This window comes from Miscanthus floridulus, chromosome 7, assembly GCF_019320115.1.
Source record: "Miscanthus floridulus cultivar M001 chromosome 7, ASM1932011v1, whole genome shotgun sequence".
NCBI lineage: Eukaryota > Viridiplantae > Streptophyta > Magnoliopsida > Poales > Poaceae > Miscanthus > Miscanthus floridulus.
The window spans coordinates 92,420,732-92,441,298 of NC_089586.1; the positions used below are offsets into that span (position 1 = coordinate 92,420,732).

The 20,567-nt window shown below is 43.3% G+C and overlaps 1 pseudogene; it reads left to right on the forward strand.

The window, feature by feature from the left end:
* Positions 1-3,633: 3,633 nt before the first annotated feature.
* Positions 3,634-13,581, forward strand: LOC136465859 (wall-associated receptor kinase 5-like; annotated as a pseudogene).
* The last annotated feature ends 6,986 nt before the right edge of the window (positions 13,582-20,567 follow it).

A 20,567-nucleotide genomic window follows, 5' to 3' on the forward strand; every position in this document is an offset into this window, starting at 1 on the left:
CTAATTCACACAAGGGGCTAAGTCACTACTAATAAGTTAGTGAGCTCTCAAAGACTAACTAAAGAGCCTCACTAACCACTACACAAACAAGAAAGATAGCTCTCAAAACTAACACACTAAAGAGCTTAGCTACACTAGAGAATGTAAATACAAGTAAGGTAGTGAAGATATACCGACGTGGCAAGGGATGAACAATCAATCAATCACAAGAAAACCAATGAAATCCTCGGGACAAGATGACACAATGATTTATCCCCGAGGTTCACTTGCTTGCCGGCAAGCTACGTCCTCGTTGTAGCGATTCACCCACTTGGAGGTTCATGCGCTAATAGGCATCACATGCCTAATCCGCAATCGGGTGCCGCACAACCAACACAAGATGGGGATCCACAGGCTACGAGCAATCCACTAAAGTACCTTTTGGCTCTTCGTCGGGGAAAGGTCAAGAACCCCTCATAATCACCACAATCGAAGCCAGAGACAATCACCTTCCTCCTCTCGATGATCCTTGCTGCACCAAGCCGTCTAGGTGGCGGCAACCACCAAGAGAAACAAGCGAAATCCGCAGCGAAACACAATCACCAAGTGCCTCTAGATGCAATCACTCAAGCAATGCACTTGGATTCACTCTCAATCTAACAAAGATGATGAATCCATGATGGAGATGAGTGGAAGGGCTTTGGCTAAGCCCACAAGGTTGCTATGTCAATATAAATGTCCAAGAGAGTGAGCTAGAGCCGACCATGGGGCTTAAATAGAAGCCCCCACGAAATAGAGCCATTGGGCTCTCACTACAGCCCAACTCAAGGCGACCAGACGCACCGATCAGGTATGATCGGACGCACACCTCAGTGTCTAGTCAACCATCGCCATCCACGTGTCACCTCTGTTCAACCTCACGCGTATGATTCCAACGGTCAAATTCAAAACCTCGTGTGTTAATTTAAGACCAGACTCGTGGCAACACGACCTGACGCGCCAACGCGGCATCTGATCGCTCCTGCGCCCGAGCCAGCCACGCAGTGACCGGACGCGCTGCTCCTCGCGGCTTCTCAGCGTTAGGTCAGTTCCAGTAAGCATCTAGAGGCGAAATTTCGCGACCGGACGTGTCAGATCACACGTGATCGGACGCGTCGGTGAGTTAGGTCAACTCTACCTCGCTCTGTTGCTTGCGTCATCGTACGTCATACATGACCAGACGCACCTCTGTCGTGTCAGGTCACTACTTGTGCTAGCGTCCGGTCAGGGACTGACGCCACGCTCTTCACTGCACCGATGACCAGACGCGTCGAACCCCGAGTCCGGTCAGTGCGTGACCTGCGTCCGGTCAGAGGAAAACAGCCCCTCCACTTCACCAACTTCTCCACCCTTGAACAAATATGCCAACCACCAAGTGTATCACCTTGTACACGTGTGTTAGCATTTTTTTCACAAACAATTTCAAGGGTGTTAGCACTCTACTAGATCTAAATGCATATGCAATGAGTTAGAGCATCTAGTGGCACTTTGATAACCGTAGTTCGATACGAGTTTCACCCTTCTTAATCGTACGGCTATCTATCTTAAATGTGATCACACCCACTAGGTGTCTTGATCACCAAAACAAAAGGGCCCTATCAAATTCACCTTTGCCTTGAGCCCATTTTGTTTTTTTTCTTTCTTCCTTTTCAAGTTGAGCACTTGATCACCATGGCCATCACTACCATCAACAAGATGTTCATTTGCTCCACCACTTGGAATAGTGCTACCTATCTCATGATCACTTAGAGCAAATAGGTTAGCACATAGAGTTTCATCAATTCACCAAAACCAAACTAGAGCTTTTAAACGGTGTTAAAATCTAATGTAAAAGACCGTTTTGCCCCTGCTGCCTCACGTGCCACCATAGCCTCCTCACTGGCGGTGTGGTTGGAAGCCGACGCGACGCCTGGGCAGGGTGCGCAGGGGAAGCCGGCAGCCGGTTGCGCGGGGCATGGGTTGGCGGCTGGGGAAAGGGCATGCGGGCAAGACCGGGCATGCGTGGGAGGCGGCCTAGGCGCGAGCAATCTTCGGCGCCGCATGGGGCCGCTGGTGGTGGCAGCTCCGGGACATGAGGAGGCTGTGGCGGCACGTGAGGAGGCAGGGCGTGGGCGGTAGCAGGCCGTGGCAGCGTGTGGGGGCCACAGGGCGCACCGGCAACGGGCCACGATAGCGCGGGTGGCAGCGGCGACAGCTAACCATGGCGAGAGAGACGGGCAGTCACGGCGAGAAGAAAGGGAGAGAGAGGAAGAAGAAAGAGACAGAGGGAAAAAAACGTCATTTCACAGCTGTTCTCTCACCTCCTAAGCCAGAAATAAATATTTTAATACGTCTGGTGTCCTTCAGCAAATTTGGCACAAACTAGAGTGTTCGCCAGCAAATCAATCTTTTTCGATGTCCGCTGGCAAAGCGGCCTCACTTTCGGTGTCCGCTAGCAATTTTTGCCATGTTTTTTTCTTAATTTAAGTATGCTAGAGATAAGTTCTTTGAGAATAATTATATGATTGAATGCATATTTATACCCATTATTCATCATATATATGCTTAAATTTATTGTGATTACCATATGCCGTTATTGGAACTTAGCATCCGCAATAGTGCCTCCTATCTCGACACCAATTCACTGCCAACCGGTGCTATACACTTTTTAGTACCTTGTAGTTCAAAGACTACAATGACTATTCTACCTATATACGACCAAAACAACGCTTGACCTAGTATTAAGGTTTCGTATTTCTTAAGTTGCTGATTCCCACTTTCACATGCAAGACTGGTGAACAAGATAAGGAGATCTCACTTCTTTTCTTGTTTGGCTAAAAATAACCATGCACGCAAGATCTAAAGAGACTCGCATACACGTATTAACTTTGCAGGTTAGCTTCTCAAAGAAGATAGACAGCGTGAGGAATTGATTTCAGTTCTCTCTTTTTTTCAAAAAAGAAAAAAGATACATAGCATGAGATGCAGACCAGACGTGTAATCCTTAATCATCCAGCATGACAGTGTTGCCAAATGAACGCACTTGGCGAGCCGTTAACTCGTTTATTTGGTTTTGCCATGGCCCATTAGCAATGAGCTTTGGGAGCTAGCTAGTGAGCAACGCACTTGGCGAGTCGTTTTTGGTCCCAGCGACGACTGAATTATAGCTTGATAGGTATGCATTTAATAGAAATGAAGAACTCGTAGATTTGTTTTTCAACTCTAGAGTAAACTAAAATTCGAATTTAATCAAAATCTTTGACCGGTATAGTATTGTTTCGGACCTCACCAAAATAGATAAATTTCACAGAAATTCGATCATTTCGGGCCTGAACCCTGGTAAACTCTCAATCACGCACTGTGATATGCCTCATAACTACCAGACCACACACAGTCATATAGACGCTAGCCAAAGCGACCGCGCGTGAAGTACCTGGCAGGCGACGACCATAACATCTGCTGGGACAGGAGTATTATGGCGTTGGCGTGTTAATTTGCTCCTGACAGGAGTATCTACGCGTGCACGAAACTGTATCGATGGCCTTTAAATATGCGTAGTCCCGTAACCCAGAACCCCGACACTAATAACACCACGGAGACAAACTGATTGGCTTAATGATGAGCTCAAGTAGAGTAATGGTTTGGCCGCCTGCTTTCGCTGCCTTGGGCGACAACGGAGGGATACTGTATATCCCGTCCGCTGCCTCCTTAGCTCACACCACTCAACCTCCAGCTGTGGGAACGTCGACATCACCTACCCCTTCGGCATAGGAGCCGGCTGCTTCCGACGAGGCTTCGAGCTTACCTGCAACCACACCACTCAACCTCCAAAGTTGTTTCTGGGCAACAGCACAACTCAGGTTACTTACATAAGCATAGGAGATAGTAACTTAGTTTACGTCCCCGCTATGTTCTTCAACGGTACTAGCATGGAAGAATATGGTACGAACACCTACAATGTATCTTGGGATGCCCCCGCTAAGGGTATTACTATCACCAGTTATTATAACACTTTCTTCTTCCTTGCCTGCGATTTCGATGTTGACTTGTTTGACTCTATGAGAAACCCAATCGACTCCTGCATGAGCAGGTGCCACGGCAAGGTATTGCCGAATCAAGGGCCTTGCAACGGTTTTGGTTGCTGTTCCATCCGTCTACAAAACGACATCTCAGGCTTTCAAGGAACAATTGTGCGGGCTGATAATATGGCAGCACAGTCACATCCTCTGCACCCTGGCATCATGGCTTTCATGTCGATTGGAGATCATTACATGGAAAATGCGACTGATCTTTTCTCAAGTTGGACAAATGCAAGCAAGATTGATGACGCTGCACTTTGGGTTGCCATCATGGACCAACCAAGCTGCAAAATCGCGCAGATGAACAAGGCAAGCTATGCTTGTGGTGGCACCGACAGCATTTGTAGAAATGCATCACATGGAGGTTATACCTGCGACTGCTCCAATGATTTTTACACGTCCAATGCTTACCTTTCAGATGGATGCAAGCTGAAACAAGGTTCTACTTGCTTGCTTTTCTCTAAAAAATGAAAATATCACAAACATATCATTTCAATCATCTTGTTCTTACTCTTTGTCAATTTATTATGGTGCAGATTGCAACGCGAAGCCTAAAGAGCATTGCCGGAGGTCATGTGGAAACATGACCATTCCCTTCCCTTTCGGCCTCGAAGAAGATTGTTATGGAAACAAAAGGTTCAAGCTTAATTGTACAGCAGGTAACACTACACTTTTCAGCTAAGGAAGTGCACAATATCACGTGATTAATGTGTCAGTAGAAGATGGGACTCTGATTGTCAGCAACACACTAAACAACAATGCAAGCTCCATGAAAGAAATGGTAATAGTTAATACCAACGAGCAAGGAGATACTGACTTCGAGGGCCCTGTCAAAGATCAATTTGATTTTTCTATGGAATATGACATTGTTATAAGATGGGCAATAACCAATTCAACTTGTCAGCAAGCTAAGCAGAATAATAGCAACTATGCATGCCGTAGCACAAACAGTTCTTGTCTACACGTAACCCATGGGGACATATTTATGGGGTATCGTTGCAATTGTTCTTCCGGCTTCCAAGGAAATCCGTACATACAGGGCGGCTGCAAAGGTACATCCCTCTCATCGATCAGTGTTCAGTACGTCTACGGAGCATTACATCACTCATACCCAAAATGGAATGCATATTAGTCGGATCACATGCTCTAACAGAGCTGTAATTCGAAGTTCAATCGGATCAAATTATATAAACATTGGATTTGTTTTCAGCATAGTATAATACAAGAATATATGATACTCTTGTTAGACCAAGAACAGGATCTTTAGGCATAAATCTAGCATGTCTACTTGCTCTTGTAATAAACTACGAGTCCTAGGATATCTACTAGCACTGGATTAGAGATAGAATGAGAGAGAGAGAGGGATGAAGGGGTGCAAACCAACGGCTGCCTTGGAGGAAGATGGGCTCGCCATCGCAGTGCATGGCGATAACCCGATGGCAATGCAGTAGCGGTGTCGTCCGGGGTCGGTGTAGAGGCCGCAAGGCAGCCCGGCGTAGTAGCAGTCCTCCAGCGTGATGCAGAGGCGGTGGCGGCGCTTCCCGTCGCTGGCAGTGCCCCCTCTGTGATCGGTTAGGGTTTGGGACGGTAGGTGGGGTGCTAGGCGGCTTAGGCGAACCTCGTGCTCGGCACCCCGGCCCCCACCTCCTATTTATGACGCTGTGCGACGGGGGCCCACCAACCATATTAGGATTGGGCGTCCCCGATCATGGCGCGGATCCAAGGGCCCAATAGGCCATTGGGCTTATTGGTGGAGATCAATTAGCATTCTCCCCCTTGATCTCACTTATAACTTAAACTTAACTTACTTACTTTCTCTTGTTCCCATTTCATCACAGATCAGTGCATAGAGCGTGCCTCATCGTTACGGTCTCTTGCCATTAGATTAAACAGCTACAATGCACATCTCTGTTTTGAAACAGATTCTTAACTAGGCCCTTATTATCCAGGAATCATAGGCTTTCCCTTAAACCCATGCCGGCTACGTGTTCTCTAAACACACTGGGTGGTAAGCCTTTTGTAAGCGGATCCGCGAGCATCTTTTCTGTTCTTATATGCTCAATGACTAATTATATGATCCCGGACTTTATCTTTCACAACATAATACTTTATGTCAATGTGTTTGGCAGCACCACTTGACTTATTGTTGTGAGCATAACATACTGCTGGATTATTATCGCAGTATAACTTAAGTGGTTTATGTATGTCGTCTACCACTTTCAACCCGGGCAAGAATTTCTTTAGCCAATTCACTTGTCCTGTGGCCTCATAACATGCTACAAACTCGGCATACATTGTGGACGATGTAGTGATGGTTTGCTTTGAGCTTTTCCACGATATAGCTCCTCCTGCGACAGTGAATATGTACCCTGACGTGGACTTTCTTTCATCTCCCGCATAATCAGAATCTGTGTACCCCTCTATGTGCAGGGAATCAGATCTTCTGTACGTTAGCATGAGACCCTTCGTACCTTGCAGGTAACTCAAAACTTTCTTTACTAATTTCCAGTGTTCTATTCCTGGATTACTCTGATATCTACCAAGCAACCCGGTAACAAATGCTAAGTCAGGGTGAGTACACACTTGAGCATACTGTAGACTTCCGATAGCTGAACTATATGGAACCACTTTTCATTTGATCGATCTATATTGGTTCCTGGGACATTGAAATTCTCCATATCTGTCGCCCTTGACTATGGGAGCAGGTGATGACTTACAATTTTGCATACTATATTTCTTTAGAACTTTTTCTAAGTATACTTTTTGTGATAGTCCTAAAACCCCATTTTCTCTATCTCGGTGAATCTCTATTCCTAGGACGAACGAAGCTTCACCGAGATCCTTCATATCAAACTTTGAGGACAATAACTTCTTTGTTTCTAGTAGTAGACTAACATCACTGCTAGCGAGCAAGATGTTATCCATATACAAGACTAGGAAAATGTATTTCCCATTCTTGAACTTTGCATAAACGCAATTGTCCTCTACATTTTCTTGAAATTCAAACTTTCTTATTGTACTATCAAACTTCAAATACCACTGTCTTGAAGCTTGCTTTAATCCATAAATGGATTTCTTCAAGCGGTATCCCATGCGTTCTTTTCCTTCCACAACAAAACCTTTCGATTGTGCCATGTAAACGTTTTCCTCCAAATCCCCGTTTAGGAACGCTGTCTTTACATCCATCTGATGCAATTCTAAGTCGTAATGTGCTACCAGCGCCATTATGATTCTAAAAGAATCCTTACATGAGACTGTAGGAAATGTCTCATTGTAATCTATGCCTTCTCTTTGCGTGAAACCTTTTGCCACAAGTCGCGCTTTAAACCTTTCTATATTCCTTTGGAGTCATGTTTAGTTTTGTAGACCCATTTACAGCCTACTGTCTTGACTCCTTTAGGAATTGTTTCTAAGTTCCAAACTCTGTTGGTTTTCATTGATTTCATTTCATCTTCCATGGCTTCCAGCCACTTGGATGAGTGAGCGTTTCTCATGGCTTCTTCAAATGAGGTGGGATCACCCTCCATTTGAAATTCCTCACTTTCATAAACTTCATAATCATCAGGAATGGCTGATCTCCTGACTCTTTGAGACCTTCTATGGGCCTCGCTAGATGATGCTTGTTCTATTTGAGGCTGTTGTTCCTCTTCCTCATGTGTGACAACGGGTTCTTGGGATCCTAAAGGATAGGTTCCTCATGCTCAATCATTATTGCCACAGGAGAACTAACAACAGGTGTTGTTACTACAGTGTCTTGCATTGTTGGTACAGCAACAACAGGTAGCGTGAAAAATGGTTCCTGAACCATAGGAGTAGGCACGTATACCCGTTTCTCTTCAAAACTAATTTCTCGCGCTACCATGCTCTCCCTGATCATATCATCCTCCAAGAAGACAGCATGTCTTATTTCTACAAACTTTATTTGTCTAGTCAGGACAATAGAAGCGATAACATTTTGACTTTTCTGGATAGCCAATGAAATGGCAGCTGACTGTCTTGGAGTCCAGCTTCCCTATGTTTGGATTAAATACTTTTGCCTCAGCAGGACAACCCCACACACGTAAATAGTTTAGTGAGGGTTCATTTCCTGTCCACAACTCATATGGTGTCTTGGGCACCAACTTACTTGGCACTCGATTAAGAATATGAATGGCGGTTTTTAACGTCCTCCATCCATAAACTTATCGGTAAGGTAGAGTAACTTATCATGCTTCTCACCATATCCATTAAGGTACGGTTGCGTCTTTCAGCTACTCCATTCTGCTGAGGCTCGCCGGTGTAGAATACTAGGCTACTATGCCATTTTCCTATAAGTACCTTGCAAAGGGTCCAGGAACTTGGCTCATATGGGGTGTGTCGACCGTAGTACTCTCCCCACTGGTCGGACCTTACTACCTTAATCTTTAAGTTGTGCTGATTCTCTACTTCAGCCTTGAATATTTTAAATTTATCCAATGCTTTCGATCTTTCTTTAATTGGATAAATATAGCCAAAATGAGAATAGTCATCTGTGAATGTTGATAAATGAATCATAACCATCCACACTCTTCACAGAAAAAGGACCACAGATGTCTGTGTGGATTATTTCTAAAATTCCTGCGCTTTGTTTGGCATCTTTCTTTATTTTCTTAATATACTTTCCTTTTATGCAATCTATGCATTGTTCTAAATCTGAAAATTCTAAGGGCGGAAGAATTGATTTCTTAATCAATCGCTCTATTCTCCCCCTCGAAATATGGCCTAAACGACAGTGCCATAATTTCGAAGATACATCATGTTCTCTCTTCCACTTATTTGTTGCATTCATAGATGAGGAAGCATTCTCATTCTCAGTGCTTACATCATTCACATTCTCAGAAAGTGATAATAAATAAAGCTTGTCTTGTCGGAAGGCAAGACTAACACATTTATTATTATAAACAATCTGGCATTTGCCATTACCAAAGTGGCAATCATATCCATCGTCATCTAAACATGACCCACTTATTAAGTTTCTTCGCAAAGAGGGTACAAATAGAACATCTGAAAGCTTAAGTAGAAACCCATCAACTAATTCTAGAGAAAGATCTCCAATGGCTTCAACTTGAGCTTCAACTCCATTTGATACTTTAATTCTTCTTTCTCCTCTTTGCAGGGTCTTCCTCATATGGAATCCCTATAATGAATTTGCAACATGAACAGTTGCACCTGAATCAATCCACAAAGTAGATTTTGCATAACTTAAATACAGGGATCCATCTATGAATGTAATGAAATCCTCACCTCTCTTCAGCAGGCTCTTCAGGAAGTCTGGACAATCACTCTGGTAGTGTCCATGCTTCTTGCACCATTTGCACTGATCCTTCTCAACTTGAGCATTGGAGTTCTTCTGATGGTGCTCAGTCTGAGAGGCTTTCCCTTGAGGTTTGATATTCTTATTGAAGTTCTTTTTCTTGTCCTTGACAAGGTTAGCAGAGTCACCCTGTAAGGACTTCAGCCTTTCCTCTTCTTGAACACACATTGCGATGAGCTTTTCTATGTCCCACTTGTCGAGCTGCATGTTATAGTTAACAATAAATGTTTCATATTCCTTTGGCAAGGAAGCAAAAACCAAATGAATCGAGGAACTCATCCTTGAGCCCCAAATCCATTGGCTTCAGCTTCGCAGCCGTGTTGCTCATCTTCAAAATGTGCTCTCTGATACCGCCACCAGTATATTTCTCATTGAATAATTTCTTGATCAATGTACTAGCATAAGCCTTTGGAAGAGCCAGTGAACTAACTGTCCACCTTCTTAAGGTACTCAGTGGCGGTATCACAGTCTAGGATAGACCCCCTTATAGCATCTGAAATAGTGGACTTGGCCACCATCAAGCACTTGCGGTTTGAGATGTCCCACTTCTTGCGCTCGAGATCATACTTCATGTGCACTTCTGCATGATCTCGCTGCCGAGCAGTGAAATCAACATTAGACTCGTTTTCTCCCAGTAGGACATGGGGAGGTGAGCGCTAAGTCATTCTCGGACAGCGCAAGTGCGAGCTCATACTTCTCTCGCCATACACTATAATTGCCCCCTTCAAGGGGTGGTATGTACGAGATGAATGCCATTGGGTTGAGTCCTGAAAAACATCGTTAGAGATAGTGAGAAAAAATATATCATTATAATTGCATGCTTTATTTAACGTTGGTCAAAATTAAAACATACAATATTCTTATACACTAATTCTACATCACCGTTGGGCAGAAATAGAATTAATGCATGGAAAACTTATGATTAAATATTATAATATTGCTATTATCAACGTTGGTCAGAAAAATAACAATATTATAATTTACTGATTAAAATTGACTACTCTTCAAATTAAATTCTTCTGTTGGTTCGAATTTAATTAGAAGATTATAAACTTTAATATTGCAGCGGAAACAAGAAAAAATATCTATTATCTACTTTTCAGAAGCATTTTCTTGTTCATATCTACTTTCTAGAAAAGGTAACACATTGCTAAAATTTTACCATAAATTTTAAACCTTTGAAATTCATCAAAATTCATTCAAATCTGCTTCTAAAAATTAAATAAACTTCAAATCATTTCGCTGTTCATTCTGGCCCGGCCTGCAGCAGCAGTAAGCGGCCCAGCAGCTACAGGACGCGGCCCAACCTACAGCAGCAGCTCTTGCGCGCGCGCTCGCAGCACCTCCCCTGCGCGTAGGCCGCAACCTAGGCCTGGGCCGGCAAAGTCACCCGCCGCGCTCGCCCGCCTGGGCCGAAACACGGTCCAGTTAATCGTGACCGTCAGATCGCATCCGACGGCCGCACGCGTGGATCGGGGATATAAAATCTGACGCCGCGGCGACCCCGGTGAAACCCTAGCCCATTCTCTTCTTTCCTCTCTCTCTCTCTCTTCGCCGTGCTCGTTTCTTCTCCCCTCAGCGCAGCAGCAGCGAGCGACCGAGCGAAAAGGCAGAGAACATGGCGCCGTTGCCGACCCCTTCGCCGGCGCCTGCGCTCCCCACGTGGGTGAGCGTGCCACCGTCGAGCGGACTAGCGGTGGCGCCCTTGGCCGGAGCTCGCACGGCTCGGCCATCTTCCCGCGCGCCGGTGAGGCGGCAGCGTGGTGCACGGCGAGATAGGCCCCTTCCCCTTTCTCCTTTTCTTCATATGTTTTTGGATCTTCTTCTCTATTCTTCTCGAATTTCATCCGATTGGGGATTAGGGTTAGGGTTAAGTCAAGTTAGGGTTAGGGTTTGACTCACTGGAGTCACTATTCATCTTCCCCAGCGAGTGCTTCATGGGTTTGAGCTCGGATTTGGGTTCTTCTTGAAGACGAGTCCCTCTTCTTCTTACTGCTTTGGATTCATCTATTAGGGTTAGGGTTCGATGACTCTCTTCTCTTCTCAGATCCGAACAGATCTAATCTGTTTCTTACCCCTGACTTGATCTACATGTAGACAGAGGGTTCCAAAAGGCTAGATCTACACCTAGTTAGGCGTCTGATACCATTGTTAGACCTAGAACAGGATCTCTAGGCATAAATCTAGCATGTCTACTTGCTCTTGTAATAAACTATGAGTCCTAGGATATCTACTAGCACTGTATTAGAGATAGAATGAGAGAGAGAGAGGGGTGAAGGAGTGCAAACCATCGGCTGCCTTAGAGGAAGATGGGCTCGCCATCGCAGTGCTTGGTGATAACCCGGTGGCAGTGCAATAACGGTGTCGTTCGGGTCGGTGTAGAGGCCGCAAGGCAGCCCGGCGTAGTAGCAGTCCTCCGGCATGATGCAGAGGCAGTGGCGGCGCTTCCTGTCGCTGGCAGCGCCCCCTCTGTGATCGGTTAGGGTTTAGGACTGTAGGTGGGGTGCTAGGCGGCTCAGGCGAACCTCGTGCTTGGCGCCCCGGCCCCCACCTCCTATTTATGGCGCTATGCGACGGGGGCCCACCAACCATATTAGGGTTGGGCGCCCCCGATCAGGGCGCGGATCCAAGGGCCCAATAGGCCGTTGGGCCTGTTGGTGGAGATCAACTAACAACTCTCACAATTCCAAATTACAAGACATTTTGGTTTTTCTAGATACATAGCTTTTGCTATGCACTTACTTATACACTAATGTCTAGATACATAGTAAAATCAATGTATCTAGAAAAGCTAAAACATCTTATAATTTGGAACGGGGAGAGTATATTTGTAACGGTCAATATAAATATTGAATAACAAATTAGATGTCTACAGATATTGATGAATGCTCACTGCCAAACTACTGCAATGGTACATGTGAAAATATCCCTGGAAGCTATAAATGCACGACATGCCCCCACAGTAAAGAATTTGATTCTATTAAGGGGCAGTGTGTCATATCGACTAAGCAACGGAACCTTCTTTTGGGTAAGTCATAGCAAACAAAATCCTCTTGCAATTACATTTTGTAACATTAACCTGGTCTTATAACCACAGCAAATGCATATAGGTATTGCAATTGGAATTTGTTGTGGCCTTGGCTCCATATTTATTGCATTGGGTGCAATTCTACTTGTCAATAAGTGGAAGAAAGGCATCCAAAAGAGAATCCGACGAGCATACTTCAAGAAAAATCAAGGTTTGCTATTGGAGCAACTGATCTCAGATGAAAGCGCTACAAGCAAAACAAAGATATTCTCATTGGAGGAACTAGAGGAGGCGACTAACAACTTTGACGCTATGCGTGTTCTTGGTCGTGGAGGACATGGAACAGTTTATAAAGGGATTCTATCAGACCAACGTAGGGTGGCTATAAAAAATCCAAAATAGTGGAGCAAATAGAGAAAGACCAATTTATCAATGAGGTTGTCATTTTGTCTCAAATCAATCATCGTAATGTGGTGAAACTGTTTGGTTGCTGCCTAGAAGATGTGGTGCCCTTGCTTGTATATGAATTCATTTCAAATGGAACTCTGTATGAACTTCTTCACACTGATACTACATTAAAACGCTTGCTTTCATGGGATGATCGCATTAGGATTGCAACAGAAGCAGCAGGGGCTCTTGCTTATCTACACTCAGCAGCTACGATGCCAATTTTCCACAAAGATGTAAAGTCTTCAAATATACTATTGGATGACAACTTCACCACAAAGGTTTCAGATTTTGGTGCTTCAAGATCTCTTTCACTTGATGAGACCCATGTGGTGACAATTGTTCAAGGAACATTCGGTTACTTGGATCCAGAGTATTATCATACCGGTCAACTAACGGAGAAGAGTGATGTATACAGTTTTGGAGTAATACTTGTGGAACTTTTGACAAGAAAGAAGCTAATTTTTATTGATGATTTAGGTGCAAAGCAAAGCTTGTCTCATTTCTTCATTGAAGGACTTCACCAAGGGTCTCTTATTGAAATAATGGATACTCAAGTTGTGGAAGAAGCAGACCAGGAAGTGATTAGTGAAATTGCCTTACTTACAGAAGCATGCTTAAGGGTCAAAGGAGGAGAGCGACCGACTATGAAAGAAGTAGAAATGAGGTTACAATTCCTAAGAACAAAGAGGCTATGAAAAAGACAACATTTACTTGAACAAGAAGGAGATATTGAGCCTTGGTTATGTGCAGAAGCTAAGAATTCACTCGAACATATCAACCTTGTTAATGCTACCCATATACAGCATGTTCGCTGGTTGGTTTCTAGGCTGATAAGCCCGGCTGGTGCTGGTTTGTTGTGAGAGGAAAACAGTGTATCACAGCTAATAAGCCCTGACCGAAACCAACAAGCGAACAGACCGATAATACCTCAAGAGACCTCTAGGTGCTACAGTTTGGAGCAAGAATGTGTGTCTTCGTTTAGGCCACGCTAACTACATTTGTGCTAGATAATAAAGGGCTTTGCTTAGATACTGATTTATCTGAGATATAATATATTGTGAGCGCGCGTGGAACTAGTACCTATCTTCAGAATATTTTGTAGCAACTATCGGTAATGCATGAAGCAATACATTTCATTGACAAATGACCATGGCGCAAGGGAGCCTACCAATTGAAGGAGACGACAGTAGCCAAGGCCCAAGGCAAAGCCGTGGGGGACGCATCAACCAGCTGTTCGTGCTGGGAGCGTCGGAGGAAAGAGGCGGAGGGCCTGTTCCGCTTGGCAGAGCCTCTACCGACTACGGCAACCTATGAACAGCGAGGAGTCGAGGTGCTCGAGGACGGAGTAGGCATTGGCGCAGAAATTGGGCCTGAAAGGATTTTCCTTGATGGGCCTGGGCGATGCTTTCGTAACTATGGCCCAAGAACTGCTGTCGGCAGCGTGGGTCAAGGACTTTTAACACGCCAAGCATCCATCCAGCCAGCCAGCAGCATGCTCACCGCGCTGGGGCCTCATGTCCGGACAATCCTTACTCCCAATTCAGTGCTGTTAGTTCTTTGCCTTGACCATTTGCCAGCAGCTTCATGGTACGCCTAGATGCAAGCCAATGCTAAGTGAAATACTTATTACTTCATGGTACGAGCATGAAGCAGCAAGGACACAGGCTTAGCTGTCTGTGCTCGACTGCTCGTCCGGCCCCCGTTGCGCCTGCCAGCGCATGTACGCCGGATGAGTTTAACACAAATCTTCTAGTAGTGTCGATTTGCTTCCCTGAGCTTTTTGCTGAATTTAAAAAGCACTATCAAATTCGAATACCGGACAACGCACTCCTTTTAACTTTCAAAACCTGAAATTCGGAGATGACCTCGTCCCTCTTGCAGCTGGTCTCCAGGAGTCAAGTGCATGCACTCCAAGCAGAACACGCAATCGGCTGCACAAGGCCTTGCAAGCGGGACGGTGGATTTCAGAGATCATTTGTGGTGTCTCAGTCCAGGCGCTGGTACAGTACCTAAACCTCTGGGATCGACTGACAGAAGTAAACTTGAGGCAAGGGTGACTGATAAGCTCATTTGGCGCCGCTCTCTGAGTTGGGAGTTCAACACTTCAGCTCCAAGTTGTCCTACACAGCTCTTCATTATCTTGGATCCCTACCTTTTGAATTGAAGAGGAAGTTTAAAGTACTTCTTCCGTCCTAAAATAAATGTATATCTCGCTTCCCGAGAAGTTAAAATTTTTAAATTTGGTTAAATTTATAAAAATATACTAATATTTAGGATGTATACTAACAATCGTTATATTGAATATGAGTATACTTTTATAATAAGTTATTTGAAGATACAAATATTGATATTATTTTCTATATTCTTAGTCAAACTTAAAAAAGTTTGTCCCCTCGAAAAATAATATGCGTATTTATTTTTTAAATATATTTTAGTACTCCCTTTGTCCCATAAAAACATCATCGTGGCATTTGAAGTACGTCCAGAAAAGAATAATGTTTTAGACATAGGTCCCACTTAACATTAATTTTCCGTGGCTACCCGCCCACCCCATCCCTCCCTCGTCGTTTTCTGTCTCTCCCTCCCTAGCTCATATTTTCCTCCGCCCCCTCCTCTGCCTCTTCACCGGTGGCCCCCTCTTCTCCGCCGGTCGCCCTCCTCTTCTCTTCCATCGGTGGGAGGCCGGCGCACACCCTCCTCTTCTTCTCCATCCGCGTGGAGGTGACACTGCCTGGCGAGGCTACATCGGGGCGTCGGAGATCCGGCCCCTCCCTCCTCTGCTCCTCCCATGGCTGTCAGTAGCCTCACCTCTCTCACCGTCGGAGAGAAGGCTCGGACGGAGAGGGCACGGAGTCACTAGATCTGGCGTGGGCTACGGCCTCCCATTTGCAGCGCTCAACAAGGAATGGACCAGCTGCGAGGCGAGGCGAGGCGAGGCGAGGCTTGGCGGCCACCGGCCACCGTGTGGATCTGAAATTTTGAATGTGAACGGGAGAAGAGAACATGACACAAACATTGTGGGGCTATTTTGGTCTTTTTTCCTTGCTTATTGATTGTCATGCTCATTCTAGAATGACAATAATTCTGAGACGGTACTTCTGAGATGGAGGGAGTACGTTCTAGAGAGTCAAGTAGACAAAAGCTTCTGCTGCCCAGCATACTGTTCCATACACCATACTATAGTCGGTCCTCGCAATTGCTAGCTGTAGAAAGAGTAAACACCACTATCACATCAGCCTTGCTGTAAGGATTGAGAAATGTATGGACAGACTAAACGCTGAATTAGTTTCAGTCATTTTAGCTGCTGCTCATAATACAGAGACGGTAACTCCTGAGAAGACTCAAAACTCCATCGACCATGTAAGTGGTTCTAACCCCCCTGTCCACGAAAGAATGTGCGAGTAGGAGTAATTTTAAGTTAATGTGTCTAAAGTTTAATTAAATATATAGATAAAAATATTAATGTTTATGGCATTAGATAAATATAGTATAAAAATATATCTTATGACAAATCAAATGATACGTATTTAATATTATATTAATATTTTTATTTATAGTTAGTTAAATTTAAAATATTTTAACTTGGTATTATACTAGAATTGCATTCTTTTATAGACAGTGGGAGTATATAGTTAGTCCGCTATATTGGTAAAGTGGGGAAACATTAGCAAAAATAAGACACAGGGATTTCATCTATTGCTTCTAATTTTAGCGTCCACTTTTTCATTATGCTTGTTTGGATTCCATGAAATTAAAACCAATATCTAGAAAGTGCTTCTTATTTTATTATTAGATTATTTTCAATTTCTCTTAATTCCAAGACACCAAACAGGGCAAAGAAATCTAGTTTAAACTCTAAAAAGTTAGGGATATACTAGAACTCAACTGTCTCTAGAAATCATTTTTTCAGAATTATTAGTTATGTTGCTTCTTACTAATGCGCCTCAGAGTGACTTGTAACTAACTAAGTGGTTGATATTTTCCTTTTGTATTCAATTTAGCGAACATTGTAATGCATATTTGAGATCCTAAAAGAACTTAAATAAAAAAGTTTGAATTGAAAAGCTTTAAATCACTTCAATTACAACTTTGGTGTAGGTCGTTTCTCCCTCCGAAGTCATTGGGAAATGTAAAAAATATATATATGAATAGCAAAATCATTAATCTTAAAACATAAATTTTGGGTCCTAAATGAATTCAAATGACAAAGTCATCAACTATAAAGTTGCATACATCTTCCAGTACTACAACTTTGGTTTATGTCGTTTCTCCTTCCAAGGTCATTTGAAAAATTCAAAAAAATATGAATATCAAAATCATTAATCTTAAACACATAAATTTTGGGTCCTAAATGATTTCAAATAAAAAAGTTATCAACTAAAAAGTGCATATATCTTCCAGCACTACAACTTTGGTTTAGGTCATTTCTCCATCCGAGATACTTTGAAATTTTTAAAAAAAAATAAATTTCACAATCTAAAAACTTCAAACATAATTCCTGGGCACTACAAATGTAGTCATGCACAAAGTTGTAGATCCCTTCGAGTACTGCAACTTTGGTTTTGTTTCTCCGTTCGAGGACATTTGAAAAATTAACATCAGATTTCAAATTATAAAAACTTAAAACAAAATTTTCTGACCTTAATATGATTGGTGGGCCCCCGTCGCACAACGCCATAAATAGGAGGTGGGGACATTTGGTTTATAATTTGTACTCCCTCTGTTCTAAACTGTAAGTCGTTTTGGTTTTCTAGATTTATACTTTTTACTTATACGTAGACATAGTGTATATCTAAGTGTATAGTAAAAGCTATATATATCTTGAAAAGCCGAAACGACTTACAATTTAGAACAGAAAGACCACTAAGTATGAATATTTATATACAACCCACTTTATTTAGTCTACAAATACATATTACATACCTACTCGAATATGAAGCTGCAGTATGTGCAAACAAACCAAAGTGGGCCTTTTTATTTTGATGGTGCATAACCAACTCCCACCAAGAGTATGCCTTATCATCTTTTTCAAATTATAGTTTATTTTAGTCCTGTCCTACATCTCTAATTTTGATCAACTTTATAGAAAATATCAATATTTACAATATCAAATTAGTTACTGTATTTATTTGAATATGTAAATATTAATATAGCTAGCTCTCTAAAAACTCAGTCAAAGATATTAAAAAACAAAGCTTAAGAAACTATGATTTACCTCGGAGAGTACTTATGCAAGAATTGCACTTCTAAAATGTATTCTCATTGACTCGTGACTAGGTGGCAATTCAAAGTCTACCCTGGTAAACTCTCACACAGTCACTGAATGTGATATGGCCAGATGATCACCAGACCACTCACGGTCACAGTACAAACGCTAGCGATCGCGCGTAACGGACCCGGCAGGCGCGCGACGACCGTAACATCTGATGGGACAGTAGGATTATGGGCTTATGGCGGGTTAGAATCTTTGCTAGTGACGGCTTTATACGGTATCTGCGCAAGCACGAAACCGTATCTCCATAGCTTTTAAATATGGAGTAGTTCCGGTAGCCCAGAATATAATCCCGACACCTCACACCACGCACAGACAAGCTGATTGCCTTAATGATGAGCTCGAGTACTACTAGAGAACAGACTTTAGAACGATGTCTCAATTTAGCATTAGCCTCGACATTTTTTGCCCCCGGGACTAAAGGACCCTTTAGTCCCGGTTGGTAATACCAACCGGGACTAAAGGTCCATGCCCAACGGTCATCCGCGGGGCAGGGATCTTTAGTCCCGGCTGGTATTATCAACCGGGACTAAAGGTTTACCTTTAGTCCCGGTTGGTAATACCAACCGGGACTAAAGCTTTTAGTCCCGGTTTGGGTTATTCCCCGGGAATAAAGATTAATCTTTAGTCCCGGTTTCGACCCCTAACCGGGACTAATTATCCCGGCCTATAATTCAGTTCATTTCTATCTCCCCGAGCCCGAGCCATTCCATTATTCAAACTCACTGCCACTATTCTTCAGCTTGCTGTTGTTCTTGCTCTCTCCCCTCCATTGGTGTTGCTCTTCGATTTTGGAGGTAACAAACTTAATCCTCTTATGTTTTATCAGTAACTTATCTCATTTTGCGATGTAGATGCATGTGTAACTTTATATGTTGGACTTTTTTATGATTTTATATGTCATTTTTAGCTCAAAATCACATGATGATTTGCATATATGTTTGGATAAACAAAAGTTAAATTAGTTCATCAAAATCACTCCTCGCTCGTCCTCGCTGGAGCACGCGCCATCCTCGTCCCCGGTGGCTTACGTGATTTTAGAATTAATTTTTCCATGCAATGAAAAACTTAGAAAAATGTAGAAAATCCGTACTAGTTGAACTTGCGGACCGTGTTCATGTCGGCGAGCATGTTCTCTGCCGAGCGGTAACGGACGTCAAGGAGGAGCTTTGATTCTACGAGGGAGAACGGCAACGGTCGTGGAAGACCGTGTTCCCTTTCTTGTAGAATCGGAGCTCTTCCTTGGCCAAGTACGGTGCCGTCCGGTGGAGAAATGCTGGCCGAGATGATCACGAAAGCAAGGTCAACTAGTACGGATGGTTATTTATTGAAACATGTGAAATCCGTACTAGTTTTGTTTAAATATATCATTTTAGAAAATATGAAATTTATACTAGTTTGCAAAAATAAGTATAGAAAGTAGATGACAACTGTTATCGGATCCTCGGCCTCTCGTTCGGTTGCGAAACGACTGAGGCCAGAACTCCCTCTCATTATCTGCGGCAAGTGTAAGCAGAAAATTGTGATGGAGTACCGAGTTAAGAGACAGGGACCCAACAAGGGTCGTGTTTTCTACAAGTGCCCGGATCGCGATGTGAGTTTCTTACGCATTTTATAATTATGGCTAATTGACCTGCTTTTCTTGAATATTTTTGACTAAATATTTTTTGGCTTTAATTTCAGTGGGAGGGCAATGGATGCGATGGTTGGTACTGGGAGGAAGATTATGCTACATACGTGCAGAATTTGGGTGCGCTTGAGGTAGCGGCTGCTGCTGATGAGGCAGTGAGCCAGCAGGAGAAGCTTATTGATATTCAACAGAAGAATGATTTGTCTGTTTTAGTTGCGTACGATCACAAAATAATTATGTTACTGAAGTGCATTGTAGTTTTAGTTTGTTTAGTGATAGTTGGGATTGCTTATGTTGTAGCCAGGGTTAGTTAATTAATCAACCGTGTGTGTGTCATTTATGTTGTGTAATAAAATACTTAATTATGTTCAAGGTTTTCATAATTTGTCGTGTAATACAGATTATGTCACGCCATTGGATGTACAATGCCGATCGCCGCTCCCAAGACTTTATAGAGGGCTTGCACTATTTCTTAGGTGTGGCCGAGGCAAATAAGCGGGATGGTTTCATATGCTGTCCATGTGCCCTATGTAAGAATTTAAAGGAATATTCAAGCTCAATGAGTCTTCATTCACATTTGCTTAAGTCAGGTTTCAAGTCAAACTATATATGTTGAACTAAGCATGGAGAAAGCGGGGTCATGATGGAAGAAGGTGAAGGAGAAGATTTAGACATTGATGACATTATTGCTCAGTATGGTGCCTTTGATGATACTACAATGGGGGGAGATGAAGAAGAGGTAGCGGTAGAAGATGATCTCGGTGATGCTCTTGGCGATG